At 38.3% G+C, this 15,252-nt stretch overlaps 1 protein-coding gene across 6 annotated transcripts in view; it reads right to left on the bottom strand.

Moving 5' to 3' along the window:
• SEMA6D (semaphorin 6D) overlaps nucleotides 1-15,252 on the bottom strand; it is a 501,178-nt gene that overhangs the window by 119,903 nt on the left and 366,023 nt on the right. For all 6 annotated transcript variants that reach the window (XM_065076441.1, XM_065076444.1, XM_065076437.1 and 3 more), the window contains one exon: nucleotides 9,816-9,896. The gene's annotated coding sequence lies outside the window, so the exon portion shown is untranslated. The remainder of the gene's footprint in view (nucleotides 1-9,815; nucleotides 9,897-15,252) is intronic.

Genomic DNA, 15,252 nt, shown 5'->3' with positions numbered 1-15,252 from the left:
ATAGGTTCTACAAGAATTAAACATGAATAGAGATCAGACGGGGAGCCAGATTTTATGTTTTACCTACACTATTCTGAAAACAGGGTAATAATTATAGAAATGGCTGAAGCTTGTGGGGTGGTTTGTTTGTCTAAGTGAAGTACTCCCCCAGTGTTTCTGTTCTCCAAGTTCAATGATTAACTCCACTTAAAATCCAGCCCTTGTGCGTCTGTTGACAAAAAACTCCGCAACATAAAAGATTTAATAGCAATACTTGGCATAAAATATTTTGGCAAAATGAACTGAATATCACATCAAATGCAGTTGAAAGGCAAAGTTCCCGGCCAACAGAACAGTTTTATCAAACTCCAAATTCTGATGTGCTTTTATTGTGGCAAAATCAAAATTACTTCTGTCTTACAGAATTTCTTTGGTCAAGGTGAAAGCATTTTGGATACTGTTATTTGTCTTCTTCGCAGAGATGTAGTACATATTCTATTATGGCAAGACTCTGCTTCCTTGCTCGAAACTGTAAAATATATTGCTGTCCTGTTTCACAGAATTTAAAGCTGTTCTGGTGAATACACAATTTTCTCTTGGAGTTTGAAAAAAACCTTCACGCTTCATATTTATTTAGAAGCTCTCTGCCTTATCACCGCTCTCGCTATTTAAAGCGCAGCCTGTTTATCAAAGCCAACTTTCCCCCTTCTCCTTTACATTTTTAAAGAAAGAGAAACCATTTCCATTAACATTATTCTCGTAACACATACCAATCCATTTGAAAACATTAGATTGGGCAAATTTCTCCTGCATGTTGAACTGGAATCGAAATATGCCTCCTTTATTTCTCTAAGTGGAGGCTTATTTATTTGAGAGCCCGTTTTTGGAGGGTTTTCCTAATGAGCGTGGTGAGAGCAGCTAAAAAAAAAAAACTGAATTCGTTTTTAATTTTTAATTTTTCTAACGATTTTTGGACATATAATTAAACACGAAGTTAATTATCTGTTTACAAGGGCTCTTTCAATGCGCGGCTTTCAGTGCAGGGAGGCTGTGCAGGCAGCTGTCATCTGTCACAGCAGCTCCTGTCCCCAAAGGGACAAACCCCAACGGGGCAGAGCAGACGCGAGACCCCAGCAACAAGAGCTCCGGGCCTTCCCATCAAGGCTCTTCCTTTCATGGCCACCGAGATGACCAGAATGAACCCACACAAATGGGAAATTCCCTCATAGATGGGGAGGTTTTGGCCCTTGCTTGTTGAAGTCCAGTTAGAAATGCATCCCATAAACTAGAAATATGGTCTCGGCAAAAAAAAAAAACAAAATAAAAATCCCTGTTTTCACTAATTTTTTTAAGTCTCGAAACCTGCGGCTTTTGTGCTGGGCTGTTGGATGATTTCAGCAGGTATTTGTAAAGTTCAAAGGAAAGTCTCTTCAGATTTTGTTATGAAAATGAGATCAAAACAGTGCTTTTTCGTTTTTCAGAATACATTTAAGACCATTCCAAAGCTGGCGGAAGCTTAGAGCCTCGCATTTCTCTTTCTTTACACCACGCTGAAACTTGAAGGCACAGTTATGCCTGACCCTCGTGCACTGGGCACAGTGCTGTGTCCCCAAGAGCTGCGATCAAACGCTCTGACCCTGCAGACATTTACAACACTGTGAGCGGGTGAGCTTACACTGAACTAAAATAACACAAAATTAAGTCAGAGGTAATGGAAATTATTAGGACTCCATGAATCCTACAATAAGCCCTGCACAGACGGAGAGGCCTGTCTCTTTAGAGTTAATTGAACAAAGTCTAGATTACTTTCGCTGAACTATCACTACAGAGACAACAAGTTTCATAGGGAAACACGTCTACACCAGCAAAGATATCAGGAGATTCCCAACTGATGTCCTTTGTGCTCACAGGAACCGATCATCTCTTTCAGCCAGAGCACGTCATGTATCCATCCTCTGGCTTGTTCATTTCAACACAATCCGCATCATTTTCTAGCTTAAATTACTCCTAATTAGTACAGACTCTAATGAAAATCAAAGGAAACTCCAAATAAAGTTACAAATACGCAGTTAAACTTAGAAAACGTAGACTAGAGGGCAAACACATAATCCTGTACAGATACATTGGTGTAAATGTAAAGCTGACTGCTGGCAGGGGTAGAATATCTCCAAATTTATATTGGCAGAACAAAATCAATCTAGCTAACGGTTCCTAAAACTATTAAATGAAATAACAGCTCTCGAATAACGTTTGTAACAGGTAATATTAGCATGTTGCAGATCTCTAGAAAAATCAGGCAGGATTACACCGCAATTAGAAGTGATATTCTCATAAGAATATAGACATGGGTTTAGTTTGAGTGAGAAATAAGTCTTTCTCAAGTATCACGCATTCTTTTATCTGCAAGAATCATCCATGTATTTTTGGTACCTGCAGTGGCCTATACAACGTTACATCTGTTTTTTGTAGAGATGTGAAAAACTGGGCTGGATGCATTGGTTCTGAAACTGTTTCCTACCAGAGGTGTCCTATTCCTCTAAAAAGGATTCAGTTTCTGTTTGAGTTCTGGTTTAGGATAACTCTTGTTATTTTTCATGTTAAGTTGTGCACTTGCAATATAAGAGTTGGTATTTTCACAAGAGCTGGAATACTCTGCCCTTTAGTTATCGTAAAATCCTGTATTCTAAACATGTCTGCAGACAGTTATGTGAATTATTTGTTAGCTGTTAGGTGGATTTATGCTTTTCATCTTAGCCTGAACTTCTCTCATGAGCATTCAGATGAATTATTTTGAAGACATTCAGGAGCTAAGCATCCAATTTTATTATGTTAATATTGCAAGATATCTATATTCATGCATCACAAATGACTGTGCTATAGTTTACTTAATATTTTGCATTATTATATAAATATGAGTCTTCACGTCAATGCATTAGTTCCTTTTTCCCTCTGGTGTTTAAGATTGCACTGAAGCCCCGTTGATGCCGTAATTGAGGTTAAGCATGTGCATAAGTGCTGTTTGAGATGGGCCCCAATGTTCCTCAATGTGCCATTTGTCTCTGGTAGATGATGGAAGATTGCTTTACTCTTTGCTCATTAATACAAACACATTTTATCCTCTCTCTGCACTACCTTTTGATGATTATGTTATTTATTATCATGCACATTTCAGGAATATTCCATATACCTGTATGTGGAATTACACCTGAAAATACATGCTTCAAACACTATTTTGGATTTCTAACTTCAAAATATATTTCAGCACACCCAACGGGGGTAAATTAAGATTAAGCGCTGAACTTTAACTCTGTGTTTCCCAGCTTTGAGCTTCACTGTGCCACCTTAATATTTGGTTGGCATAGTGTGTACATGGAATATTTGCTACAACGTTTGTGAATAAGTGATCCTCATCTCCTTTGTAAGGAAAATTGACTCCATTACAGCTGAGAAGAGACATCAAGCTAACTGATTACATGAAGTCATAATCCTCTATTGAGACATCACACAATGACATTGTTAACATTAGTATGCAATATTTATTATAAAGAAAAGAGGCTATTGAGGCTTTCAAGCCATAAGCAGCTCTGTGTGGATGACTTCACTGTAGGAACACAGCGGAGTTACAATGAGGATAAAAGATTTATTTATACCTAAATATGTTCTCATTAGTAATACTGAACTAGCATGTAGCAGACACAATTGCAGGACCAGCAGGGTTGTGTGGGGTTCTTTTTTTTCCTTAAATTACTATTTATTGTTTGCACTATAACTACGAACATTTAGGAAAAAAAGAAATTAGTAACTGAGTTTATTGTACTGTGTGTTATTAATTCTCATGAATAAAGAATTACTCCATTTTTATGGGATACAGTACCATGCCACCACTCTGTAACACAGAGATCCAGTGGGCCATTGGTGCAGAACTTGGTAAAAAGGGGAAGAGTTTTTGAAGCGGTCCTTCCTGCATGTGACATATACTCATGAAGCCCCATAGTGTCATATAAGATTTCTTACTGACCTGCCTTTGCGTTATACTCTTTCCAAACCACTATTTTTTATATTTCCTTTAACACTACAGTTACGGACTAACCCACACAGCATGGAAGGCACCCAAACAAGTGCTTCCAGTCCCTTCCAAGATCTCTGCGCTGTCATCTCACAGTCTATTTGAAGGAAATTCAACTCAACACCAAATCCTCTGTACGACCTTACTCTGTCTTACTACCATAAATATCTCTCTCCTCTCTGGGGCCCAAGTTTACTTTCAGACTATTGTTTCACATTCGCCTTTTCAGGCGAAACCTAACACAAATAAGACAATGGCTCACACTTGACTACCATTGTTTTTGTTCAAAACCCAATCTTCCTTTTTGAGTAGCCTATTTTTTCAACTTTCTATTAATTTCTATTAAAAAGATATTAAGCTGCTAGAGATTGTCCAGAAGAGGCTACAAAGCTGGTGAAGGGTTTGGAGAGGAAGATGTGTGAGGAGCAGCTGAAGTCACTTGGTTTGTTCAGCTTGGAGAAGAGAAGAGAGAGGAGACCTCATCATGTTCTATGGCTTCATCAGAAGGGGAACAGGAAGGGCGGGCACCAAACTCTTTTCTTTAGTGACCAACGCCAGAACCCAGGGAATGGCAGAAGATGTGCCAGGGGCGGCTCAGTTGGACATTAGGAAAAGGTTCTTCACCCAGAGGTGCTGGACACTGAACAGGCTCCCCAGGGAGCTGTCACAGCCCTGACCTGACAGTGTTCAAGAAGGACTGGACAACATCCTCAGACACACGGGGTGACCTGTGGGGTGTCCTGTGCAGGGACAGCAGTTGAACTCCATGATCCTTGTGGGTCCCTTCCAACTCAGGACATTCTATGATTCTATGTTTCCAGTGTTCTTAAACAGTTCAACTGATAAAATCTTTAACATATTTTGGGATATTTCACTAGCAATGGAATCATGGCACAGGAAGAGTAAGTATGTTTATATATTATACAGAGAACATTCCCTGTGTAACAAAAACCCATCTCATAACCGCTACTTAACAGAATCACCAGGAAAAAAATGCTAAAGTAATGCATTATTTTTTATCTTAGAAGAATGAAGTTCATCAGGTATTCATTTCTCATCTTGGGAATTACATTGACATGGTTCATCTCTTTCTAAAACTACATTTAAGTTGATTACATGTAAGCTGACTGATAAGAAAATCTTATTCATATTGCAAAACAAATCATTTAATTTAAAACCACTCAGCTCAGAAGAGAAAGTCCTTACCAACAATTACAGAAAGAGCTGAAGAATTCTACTCCACCTCCAAATACGGACAAAAGCCCATTTACTTTTTCTGTTAGTGTCAGCTGTTCATTTTCAGCAATAAAATCTCTCACTTTTTTTACTGGCAAATAAGGCCAGCCCCTAGAAACACACTCTTTCCTGTGGTCTTACCAGTCCTGTGCTCTTAGTCTTCCCCTTTTATCCAGTCTTTGTATAAAACTTTATTTATTCTGCTGAAAGCAGGATTAAAAATAAAAGCTTTAATTTGAAAAGCCATTTACAATTGGAAAACCAAGACAACATTTCTAGCTAGATCTGCTTGAAGGAACTATCTGTAAAAGATTAACACAGCTGACATAAATCACTTTCATTTCCCATGCTCTTTCTGACACTGGACTTATTCTTCTTATATCTTTAAGTGGAGTCTGTGAGTTTATAAGTTCCTGTTATTATATAATGTAACACAAAATACAGAGATTGTATGAGTTTAATATAGTAGAAACAATGTGCTGTTTAGGTCCTACCACCTTGGTATTTTTTGCCTCAGTGTGTGATGAAGTTCCTGATGGGAACAGAAAGATGAGCTTCATAATTGAGGGGAAATTCTTCCCATTTAAAACAATGTGTTCGTGTGTATGTAACCTTATAGAAGTACACAGTGTAGATTTTCAGACCATTCATTTGAGATTCAAATTATGAGCTTCAGCAAAGTGACAGTTTCTTAAAAAGTATTTCCAAGTTTCTAATTTCCATTACTTCGTCCTAACAACACACAATACAACCAGGCTTGGAAGGTATTTCCCTTATTACCTCTCCTGTCAATCCAGCTCTTAACTCTTGAAGTCCCCAAGGGCCCAGCCCAAGTCCCATTAAAACCAGTGGAAACATTCCCACTGACGTCAGCAGAAGCCTGAACAAGGCAGGTCTTAAATTCACTTATTGGACAAATATTTTCTTCTGATTCATGCATTTGTCAGGCATAGAAATAACCCAGTTTTGTTTCTTTAATGTGTATTTCACAGTAATCTAAGTGGCTGGTGCATCTTCAATCTGACAAAACATCTCTCTTTTCACAGAGAGTATACGTTTCCCTATCTATCTCAAAAGGAGTCTCACAAAGCTATTCAGAACTCAGTACACGTCCCCTCTTCTTCACAACTCATTTTCCTTTTTTTTTTCTTTTTTTGGTGTGACAACCTAGGCAATAATTTACAGCTCACTGGGTCTCCTAAATTACTCCTTTCCTATTTACATGGTAGGCATTCCCCCATTACTCAGCAGGATCCAGCTGTATTGGCAGGCAGTCATTAGGCATTCTTAAGACTTCAGAGGTTTAACATACCCTTCTCTAGCTAGTGTCTTTGAAAACACTCTATATGGTTACCATCTCAGCAAATACATAGCAAATCTCGACAATTTAACAATAACATAAACTATGTCATTTTGTAATTTTGAAGTGGTTCCTTCCTTGGGTCCCATCCAGACTCCCACATAAAGCCTTTCAAGCTCAGAAGCATTTCACCCAATGGAAGACTGTTGTGTTTCTTTCTTTTGCTAGAAATTCAACAAGTTACTTGAGTCTCTTTGTTAAAACTTTAATAAGTGTATACTTGCTTGGCATTACGTATTTCACTTACTCTAACCGAGAATCATCAAGAATTCTGGGGGAAATGAAAATGATGCGAAATCCCACCCTCTAATTGTGAATGGAGAAAAGTCCTTTCAGGAAACGGATGAACTAGAATACAGGTAGCAAAATGTGTTACGAGTAAAATCAGATTTCACTAGAAATACATGACCTGAGCACAAAAGAAGAGCCAAATTTCCAGGGCTTATGGCCTTACTCTGACTGAGGAAGCTTGGAGAAACACACAAGCAGAAACATAGTTGATTAATACTAGCGCTACCGATGCTTGATACTGATAATTCTACTTGTTCTGAAGAAATCTGCAAACAAAGCTGGAGTGACAGATTGCCAAGCACGCCTCGAGCAGTTTGCATCCTATGAGCCTGGAATCGACACAAACGTTCAAAACTGGATTTGTTTACTTCATGACTAAATATTTCAAATGAATAGATGAAAAGTGCTTACATCAGCAAAAAAAGGTCAAGGAAAATTATTTTGTTTTGGAAAAAAAAAAAAAAATACTACAACCATCTTTTCCTTTACAATCGGACAATTCTCTTTTGTAAATTATCTGCAAATTTAATTGGGGTGTCTGTTTCTTCGATGAGAACCAGAGCCTACAACATACAATGCCTCATATGTGTCACATGCAATGTTATCAGACATGTCCAGATTTAAGGAGCTAATTCTGGGTAATTCTGAAAATAAGAGCCATTCACACCAATCCAGAAGCCATGACAGAATATGAAAAGCATGCGGTGATAGTTAACTTGCAAAGTCACTGCTCGTTTTAGCAAAATTAGTAAAAGCATTTAGAAATCTGTAAGACCGATAAGCACTTCAGCACATTTCCCATGCTTACAAAGTCCAAGTAACATGCTGACAGCACCGAACAGTTCAGCACCACAGCTGGAATGAAAGGAAGGGGCCCAAAACCCCACAAGTTATTTGAGGTTTTCTTTAATCAAAGTGTACAATTCTTAGGTGTATTTTTTCTTATGGCATCCTGTAGCTTCTCAGGACTTCACTTCTAGAATTTCTGTAGGACACAATAAAGCCTCTATCATTTGAAATGCTTTGATAATGTTTCTTTTAAACGGATTATTTTCTTAAAGTTCAAGTTAATAAAAGTAACATCCTATTATAAGAAAGCCTGGGTTCAGCGTAGTATTATTGGATGCTAATTGCTCATGTTACTCGCCCTCTATGAAACATTTGCTGGAAACACTCAAAAGTGTTCAGAAATGCCTCTCTAATGCACAAAATCTTTTACAGGTACAATTATTTGAGAGCAGGAATAGGAAAAGCACATTCAACATCTGGACTCGAATGGGTTTACTGAAGTAAAATTGCAAAATTAAATTTAGATGAACTTAATTGAAAATGGGATCCAATCTAATATGGATTTTCATTAACTTCTCACTGAAAAACTTTCTGCCTCAGGAAAATATAATAAAGTGTGAAGACAAAACCCACATAAAGGCTAAAATGAAGTGTGAAGGGATGGTCAAATAAAAAAAACACAGTAAGAAGGAACACACTATTTTTTTCCCCATTTTAACACACATTTGCAAATACACACACTTTTCCTTTAATTGTAGAGAATACTGCACTGTTTTGACTCTGAAACAGTGGAACAAGTGAACTGGTCATCTCTATGCCCTGAAGGTCATTAATCCTTCCAAGGCATATGCTACATGTTTACTGATAACATGAATATCGAACTTTCTCTCTCTCCTTTATCTCTGTATTCCTTTATTTCTAATAATGAGCATTACTAGTACAGTACGCTCTGAAGGAGCTACTGTCCTTTACTAGGAACACAATCCAACACTAAAAAGTTACCCAGCAATAATGAAATGTAATCTGTCTCGAGGATTCATGAAAACACATTATTATGCTCTTTTTTTAATGAAAAAAAAGTATGATTGGGCAGTAATGCTATTGTTGTTGAATACATCTTTTAACTGACGCAGAGGTTTTATTGGAGTACTTGGTTAACGACAATGAATTGCTAGAGGAACGCTGAATATAGGTTTTGTTTCCATGTCAGAAGGGTTCTAGGTTTTGTGGTGTACTCTAATTCAGAATATATATATGTGTGTGTATATATGTATGTGTATATATATATATAATCTCGATAACCAGGAACTGGTAGGACTTGGAGGTGGTGGTATTTCACATCTGTATCACAGCCATCTAAACCTAGCACAAGCACAACCGGACGGGGAGGACAAAGGGCTGACTGTATCCTCTCTCTAACAGTGACCGCTACTCAACACTAAGTAGATAATAATTTTGACCCAAATATCATCATAGACAACATTATAATCTAAAAATTCGATTTTCCTCCCCCCAAAACCTGCATGTTTACATCCCAACATGATTTCGTGTTAACGAAGGACTCCACACTACCCAACTACAGTGTTCTAGGGAACATATTCTGAATCGACACAAAAGTGCAGTGGGACTCGGCTCTTCCCTCTCCCTTTGAACCTGACCCAAGGTTTGGGCAAACAGAATAGTTACAAAGAACATTAGAGGGGGAAATAATTTACAACTTGTTGCTCAGTTTTCAGCAAGAGGAAACTGCTGAATTTCCTTTTTGTGCATTTTACTTTATCTTTGGAGCCTGCCCACCATCCTTCTGTAAATGGTTACACTCTTCAAAATGTACAATGTCAAACCTTTAGAGAGCAGTTACATTAGTAGACAGGACAATAAAAACAACCTTTCTGATTTTAGTCTGATGAAAATTGCCCAGAGCTTGTGTCCTGAGCTCCATCTCTTGCAGATCAATATACGTTCTTATATTTCTGTATCCTTGCATTGTTCAAGGGAAAATACTCCACTTTTCACACAGACTCAGTCTCAGTGTCACATAACAGAAAACACTCATATTCTATTGTGGTTTACTGTGGCATCTTTAGAACTCACCACTGGGACGGAAAGTGGAGATCCTCAAATTGCTGGCATCAGTGTTCCTGCAGAGTCTGGCACAAATTCAGGTGCGCGATCCTGCCAAAAGGCAGAGGAAAATTTTCATCAGACAGATGATTAGTTTTAATCACACTTTCCCAGTACTCAAGGAAGCCTTAGTGTACAAATGCCTACTGCAGGTTTAATGATAAGACCACTAAAATAGACCTGAATGCAACACACCTGCACATCGACTATGAGTGGCTGTGAACCCGAATATTGATTCCCACAGGGTACGTTCTATAGAGCAACTGTTCTTTCATGAAAGTAATGCAACAGCTTTTACCAGGCAAAAAAACCCAGTGTATTGCATGAATAGTTTTAATAAACTGCATTAGAAAGACGCCTCATGGAAAAAAAAGCAAACAAACAAAAATGGCCTCAACTGGCTAACCCCAAATTAATGAAGCATACACTCATGCACAGTTCATTTTCATTTCAGACCAAAGAGGTTTTGAAGTTCAAACAAATTTACCTCCTAATAGTTTTAGTACAGGATTATCTCTCTTAGCATCTAAAAAATAACATTCAGAGTTGGCACTTAACAGCTTATTTATATTGCAGCACTTCAGGGACAAGCAAACTTATAATTTCTACCATATGTGGATCATTAGAACTTCTACACAAAAAAACACGACTGCGAAAAACTCCAGCAAAAGGATTATTTTGCAAAATACATGCATAACAATTATTTTTATTTACTTGTAATGAATGCACATTATACTGTAAATACAAACATATATGTATACATTTGTTTCATTAAGGTTTACGTGGTTATTTTAAATATTATTCAAATTACTTTTCTTTAGAAGAACCTGAAAATGATCTTGGAGTGAAAGCAAAGACAAAATGGAATTGGAACAAGAAATACACAGGCAGGTGGAAGGTGTTCTGAGGTCAGACCAGTTTTATAAACTCGTGGCACTCAAATCCCAGTTGCCTCTACACAGTAACAAAGCAAATTCAAACCAGGAAACAACTGTAAGAAGCAAACACCAAGCCCCAGAGAGTCTCCATAGCTCTCCTTTCCTTTTTTACTCAAGCTCCCAATGAAAATATTACCATTTCCCCTAAACAGCAACAAATTCCTTGGAGTGAGATTTTTCAAAGGCATGTGAGAGAACTGGGTGTCTAATTCCCTCAGGCAGTTTTGAAAAGAGCACGATTAATATACTATATAGCTCCTTATACATCAAACAATTTCCCAGTGCACTTCACATTAATCTTTAATCTAGACACTTTAATCTTCGAATCTTCATACAATAATCTCCCATGAAAGGTTCTTTCTGAGAGTTTACAGTATAGTTAACACAATTTAAACACTACTAGTGCATTGGCCTAGCTTTTAATATCCAGAAGATGTTTTTATAAATTAGATCAACTACAACCTGGCCAAGGTTTCTGTGTTTTTAATATCTTTGGAGGGAGATTACAACAAAAGGGTGCCGGAGGGAATTACTTAGCTGGTTAAGCATCAGTGTGCAATACTTTAAACCATAGCTGCAGATCCAGAGTTTATGCAGCGTTTCACTTTTTCCAAGGTAAGGACGAGCATCTCCGTGTACGTTATTGGGGAAAACAGCAAAGCTTACAGCACATACTGCTCTGTTTTGGCAGCTCTCCGCGTGCACATCTGGCCACGGACATAGTTTCCATATCTGTGTTTTTGCCAAGAATATTAACTGTTCGAATAGTGTGCCAGGCCCTTTCTGCAGGGATGCAGCCATGACTTCAACTCCTCCTGGCCTCTACTGCTCCCTCCTGTGCTCTTCACCGTAGCACCTCTGAGTTCTGCTCACAGACCAGGACTTCACCATATAAACACCAACTAAATGCACAGTGGAAACAAACTTCTGCCAATTTATACAGCGGATTAAGGACAAAAGGCAATAGGTCAGTATGAAGAAGAGAAAAAAGAATATATATATAATAGCCATTATGACAAGCAGTATTTCTTGCAGGCAGCCTGGCAAAGACACATTTTGAGGAGAGATTTGAAGAACCAATTTTGCAGAAGTGTCCTGAAGATTTGTGACGGGAGAAAGCACAAAGGTGCCGGATTGAAAGTGAACATTGAGGAGGAAATGGACATTGTGACCCAAAGTCAGGTTGAAGCTGCTGCTTTCATGCTGACTGCGAGATGAGACAGGGCAGAGAAAGGGCAAAAAACTGCCTAAAAGAGAAAAGCAAGAGTCACATAACACCTGAGTGTTGTGGTCAGAAAGCAATATTAGATTAGCCCGTGTAAAACATTTGTGTGACATAACAAAAAAGTCCAGTAGCACAAATATAACACTTTAGAATGGGTTTATCATTGTTTGTGATGTCCATGCTTTTCTAAGAAGGAACGCAGCTCAGTGTAGCAACATCTGACAGTGGAGTAAAACACTGGAAAACTACCACTGGTGTTATTTCCTAGAAATAATGCAAATCCAATATCTAATTGGTTATGGAACTCAGATATCACAAGGTTTCATACAGCATAGAAAAGCTGTATGTAAAGTTTTATAGGAGGAGGAGAGGAGGTGTGAGGAGATGTGAATCCTATTTAACACCAAACTGCTCTTAATACCACAAACTACATGGAAGCAAGGTTAATGGAAAGCTCCAGGTAATATAAAATAACTTCAGCCTTTAACAGGAATACTTAGGGTGTATAAAGCTCCATTGAGCCCAGGTGGATAAGCGAACATTTTCAACACACATTAGCTGAAGAAAGGAAGAAGGAGAGGCAGGTAATGGGTATTACTAAGCTGAAATATTCTGAAAGCCTAGAAGAGAGATAGGAAACCCCTACCATGGAAACATTTTATAGATTACCTTTTCTTCCTACCTAGAGAGTAGTAAGTCTGTCATTTCCCTTTAGACAAAGCTTTTTAATGGCTATGGTTATCACCCCTCTAGGGAAAAAGGGGTGGTTTTCAGAGACAGACTTTAGAGAAGAACATCTGGGCTCCTCTGTAAAGCATCACTGATGTATCAGACGTCACACAGCAACTCTTCTGTGCCTCAGCACCCCTACGCCCTGCTACACCAGAGGAATGGGCAGCTCTGCCTTTGCCCAAGGATGATTTCTCTGCTTGGGCATGCTTTTATTAGGCTGGAGTTATTCAGGATCCCTGAGAAACCATAGAAATCACAGTCTAAATATACATTATAACACACCTGTAAACATCCCATGCGCTTGTGTCCCACATTGTTCTTTAAAACCATTTAAATATGAGCATATCTATCTCTCTCTATATCTATAAAGAGATATATATATATAAATATAAAGAGATATATAAATAATTATATACTTATTCATTGCCACATAAAGTGACTGCCGCATTTAGTTCATCTACTACAGGTGCATGTGGTCTAATACCCAAGTTGTAGGCTATGCTGTCTCTGTCAGCATGAAGCAGCTGATACCCCGGGCCAGGTACAGCTGAACCTATTGGAAGCTGTATTCTTTTCCATTCAAGTATTAAGAGTCTCTTCCACAACATAACTGGCACCAGGTCTCCAAAATTTATCCCTTTCCAAAATAAGCCAGCCTCTATTCCAGAAGGATGCAAGTTCAGACCTTCTGACTACCAAGTGCATGAATTTAATGTGACCCATAGGCCAATCAATCAGCGCCCTGGAAGTACACTAAAATATCAAGGCAGAGAAACCTCCTTCAAAGGAAAACTCCCCAAAAGGTGTATTGTATCATCAAACCCTAAATTTGAAGGGGTGGGCCTCAAAAAAACAAGTTGAGAGAATTAATCAGGGTGCTGATTACAAAAAAACTAAAAAAACCTGAATAATAATGACACACGACACTTTTATGACTAGCTATTACTTGCTTATTTTGGAAGAGTGATATGCTATAATTTATCATTTAAAGTAATAGCTAATTGAACAGATTTTCTTTTATCACCTCTGTATCAAGACATCCTTAGCATTTTATAGTAATGTTATGCTTTCCTACATTTGAGACTAACAGGCAATAACAACTCCTCCCCCATATTTCAAGACCCTGCCTTAAGCACAATAATATATTAAGGTTTGAATGCTCAGGAGGACGCATGTGAAAACAAGAGCTTGTATTTCATTAGCTGCACCACACAACCAACTAGAACATCCTCATTTAAATGCAACTGTATGTGTGACAGTTTTGGAAACTCTGGCTTAAATTAGCAGCGTGTTTGTTGTACTTTAGTATTTTCTTCCCACTAATTTACGAAGGACTATCATAAAGCTTTGGTTTCATTTTTTAATAGCAGTATGTTACTCCGTTAACAGGAGCTGAAATGTTTATGCAGGTAAGGATTCAGCACCTTCCAAAACCCATTTTGTGAGATGGCATTCTTCTGAATTAAAGCTGTTTCTTCCTGTTTACAAGATAGTCAGATCACGTAACTAGATGATAATAATCACATTCCAATTATAACTCTGAAGTTTTTAGGTTAAGACGTAGAATAGCAACACCCACAACCAAAGCAAATCATTTAAACTTATTCTTATCTAGTGATTGGCTACAAAAGGGTACAATAGCACCTAGAAAACTTGGTGTTACAGACCTACATGTCTGTGGCTCACATCTGAGGCAGTGTTTTCCTTTTGTAGGACACAAGCTCAAACCAATGAAGCCAACGGAGAAGGGTATTTGCTCTACCAAGATGCCTGTGTCCCGCAGAAACTGGCTGTCCCAGCATGGCAGGTCTTTGCTTTAGGCCCAAGTTTTCCTCCAAGTCTATCTTTCCAAACCTGGCCCTAGACAGAAAGGCTTTTCTTCTTGGCACAGGCATTGGTGGCAATAAGTATTTAGAGCATCACTTTAACTCTTAATAAAATCCAAACAGTGTGTCAACACACTTATTTTTCATCTTCTGTCTTCATACTTAGTTGTTTCAAAGGCATATTTAGGCACTTCTTCCATTTCAGAAGATTCCCATTGTAAAGGCATTTGAACAAATGTTACCCTTTTCTGCGGAGATTTGGCTAAACATTTTTGTTATAGCAATTTTATTTAGCATGGTAATGCGATCAGTATCCCAGGAGGCTCATCTTCCACAAGATGCCTGCCTGCAGTTCTACCTGCAAAGTTATATTAAGGCAGCCTTCGCAGATAACGAAGCACAGAAACTATAATCCATAAAGCAGCACAACCATCTGTCAGAGGTTGCCAAAAGAACCCAAACCAACAATAACGACAACGAGAAAACACAAACCAAACCCCAAAATTTACTCCCCTTCCCCCCCAGTTTTCAATGTAAATATTCATTGCAAACACCATGCTACAAGAGCACTTCATTTCAGGAACCAACGGCCATAAGCTGTATTGCTCATTCACTTAAAACAAATAGGAGACTCCATGAGCAATTCCTATTTCCTGGACAAAGCAAAGAGCATTACTGTTTTCCAG

The sequence above is a fragment of the Columba livia genome, chromosome 11 (genome assembly GCF_036013475.1).
Source record: "Columba livia isolate bColLiv1 breed racing homer chromosome 11, bColLiv1.pat.W.v2, whole genome shotgun sequence".
In the NCBI taxonomy this organism is placed as follows: Eukaryota; Metazoa; Chordata; class Aves; order Columbiformes; family Columbidae; genus Columba; species Columba livia.
This window is presented reverse-complemented; position numbering and strand designations above follow the sequence as displayed.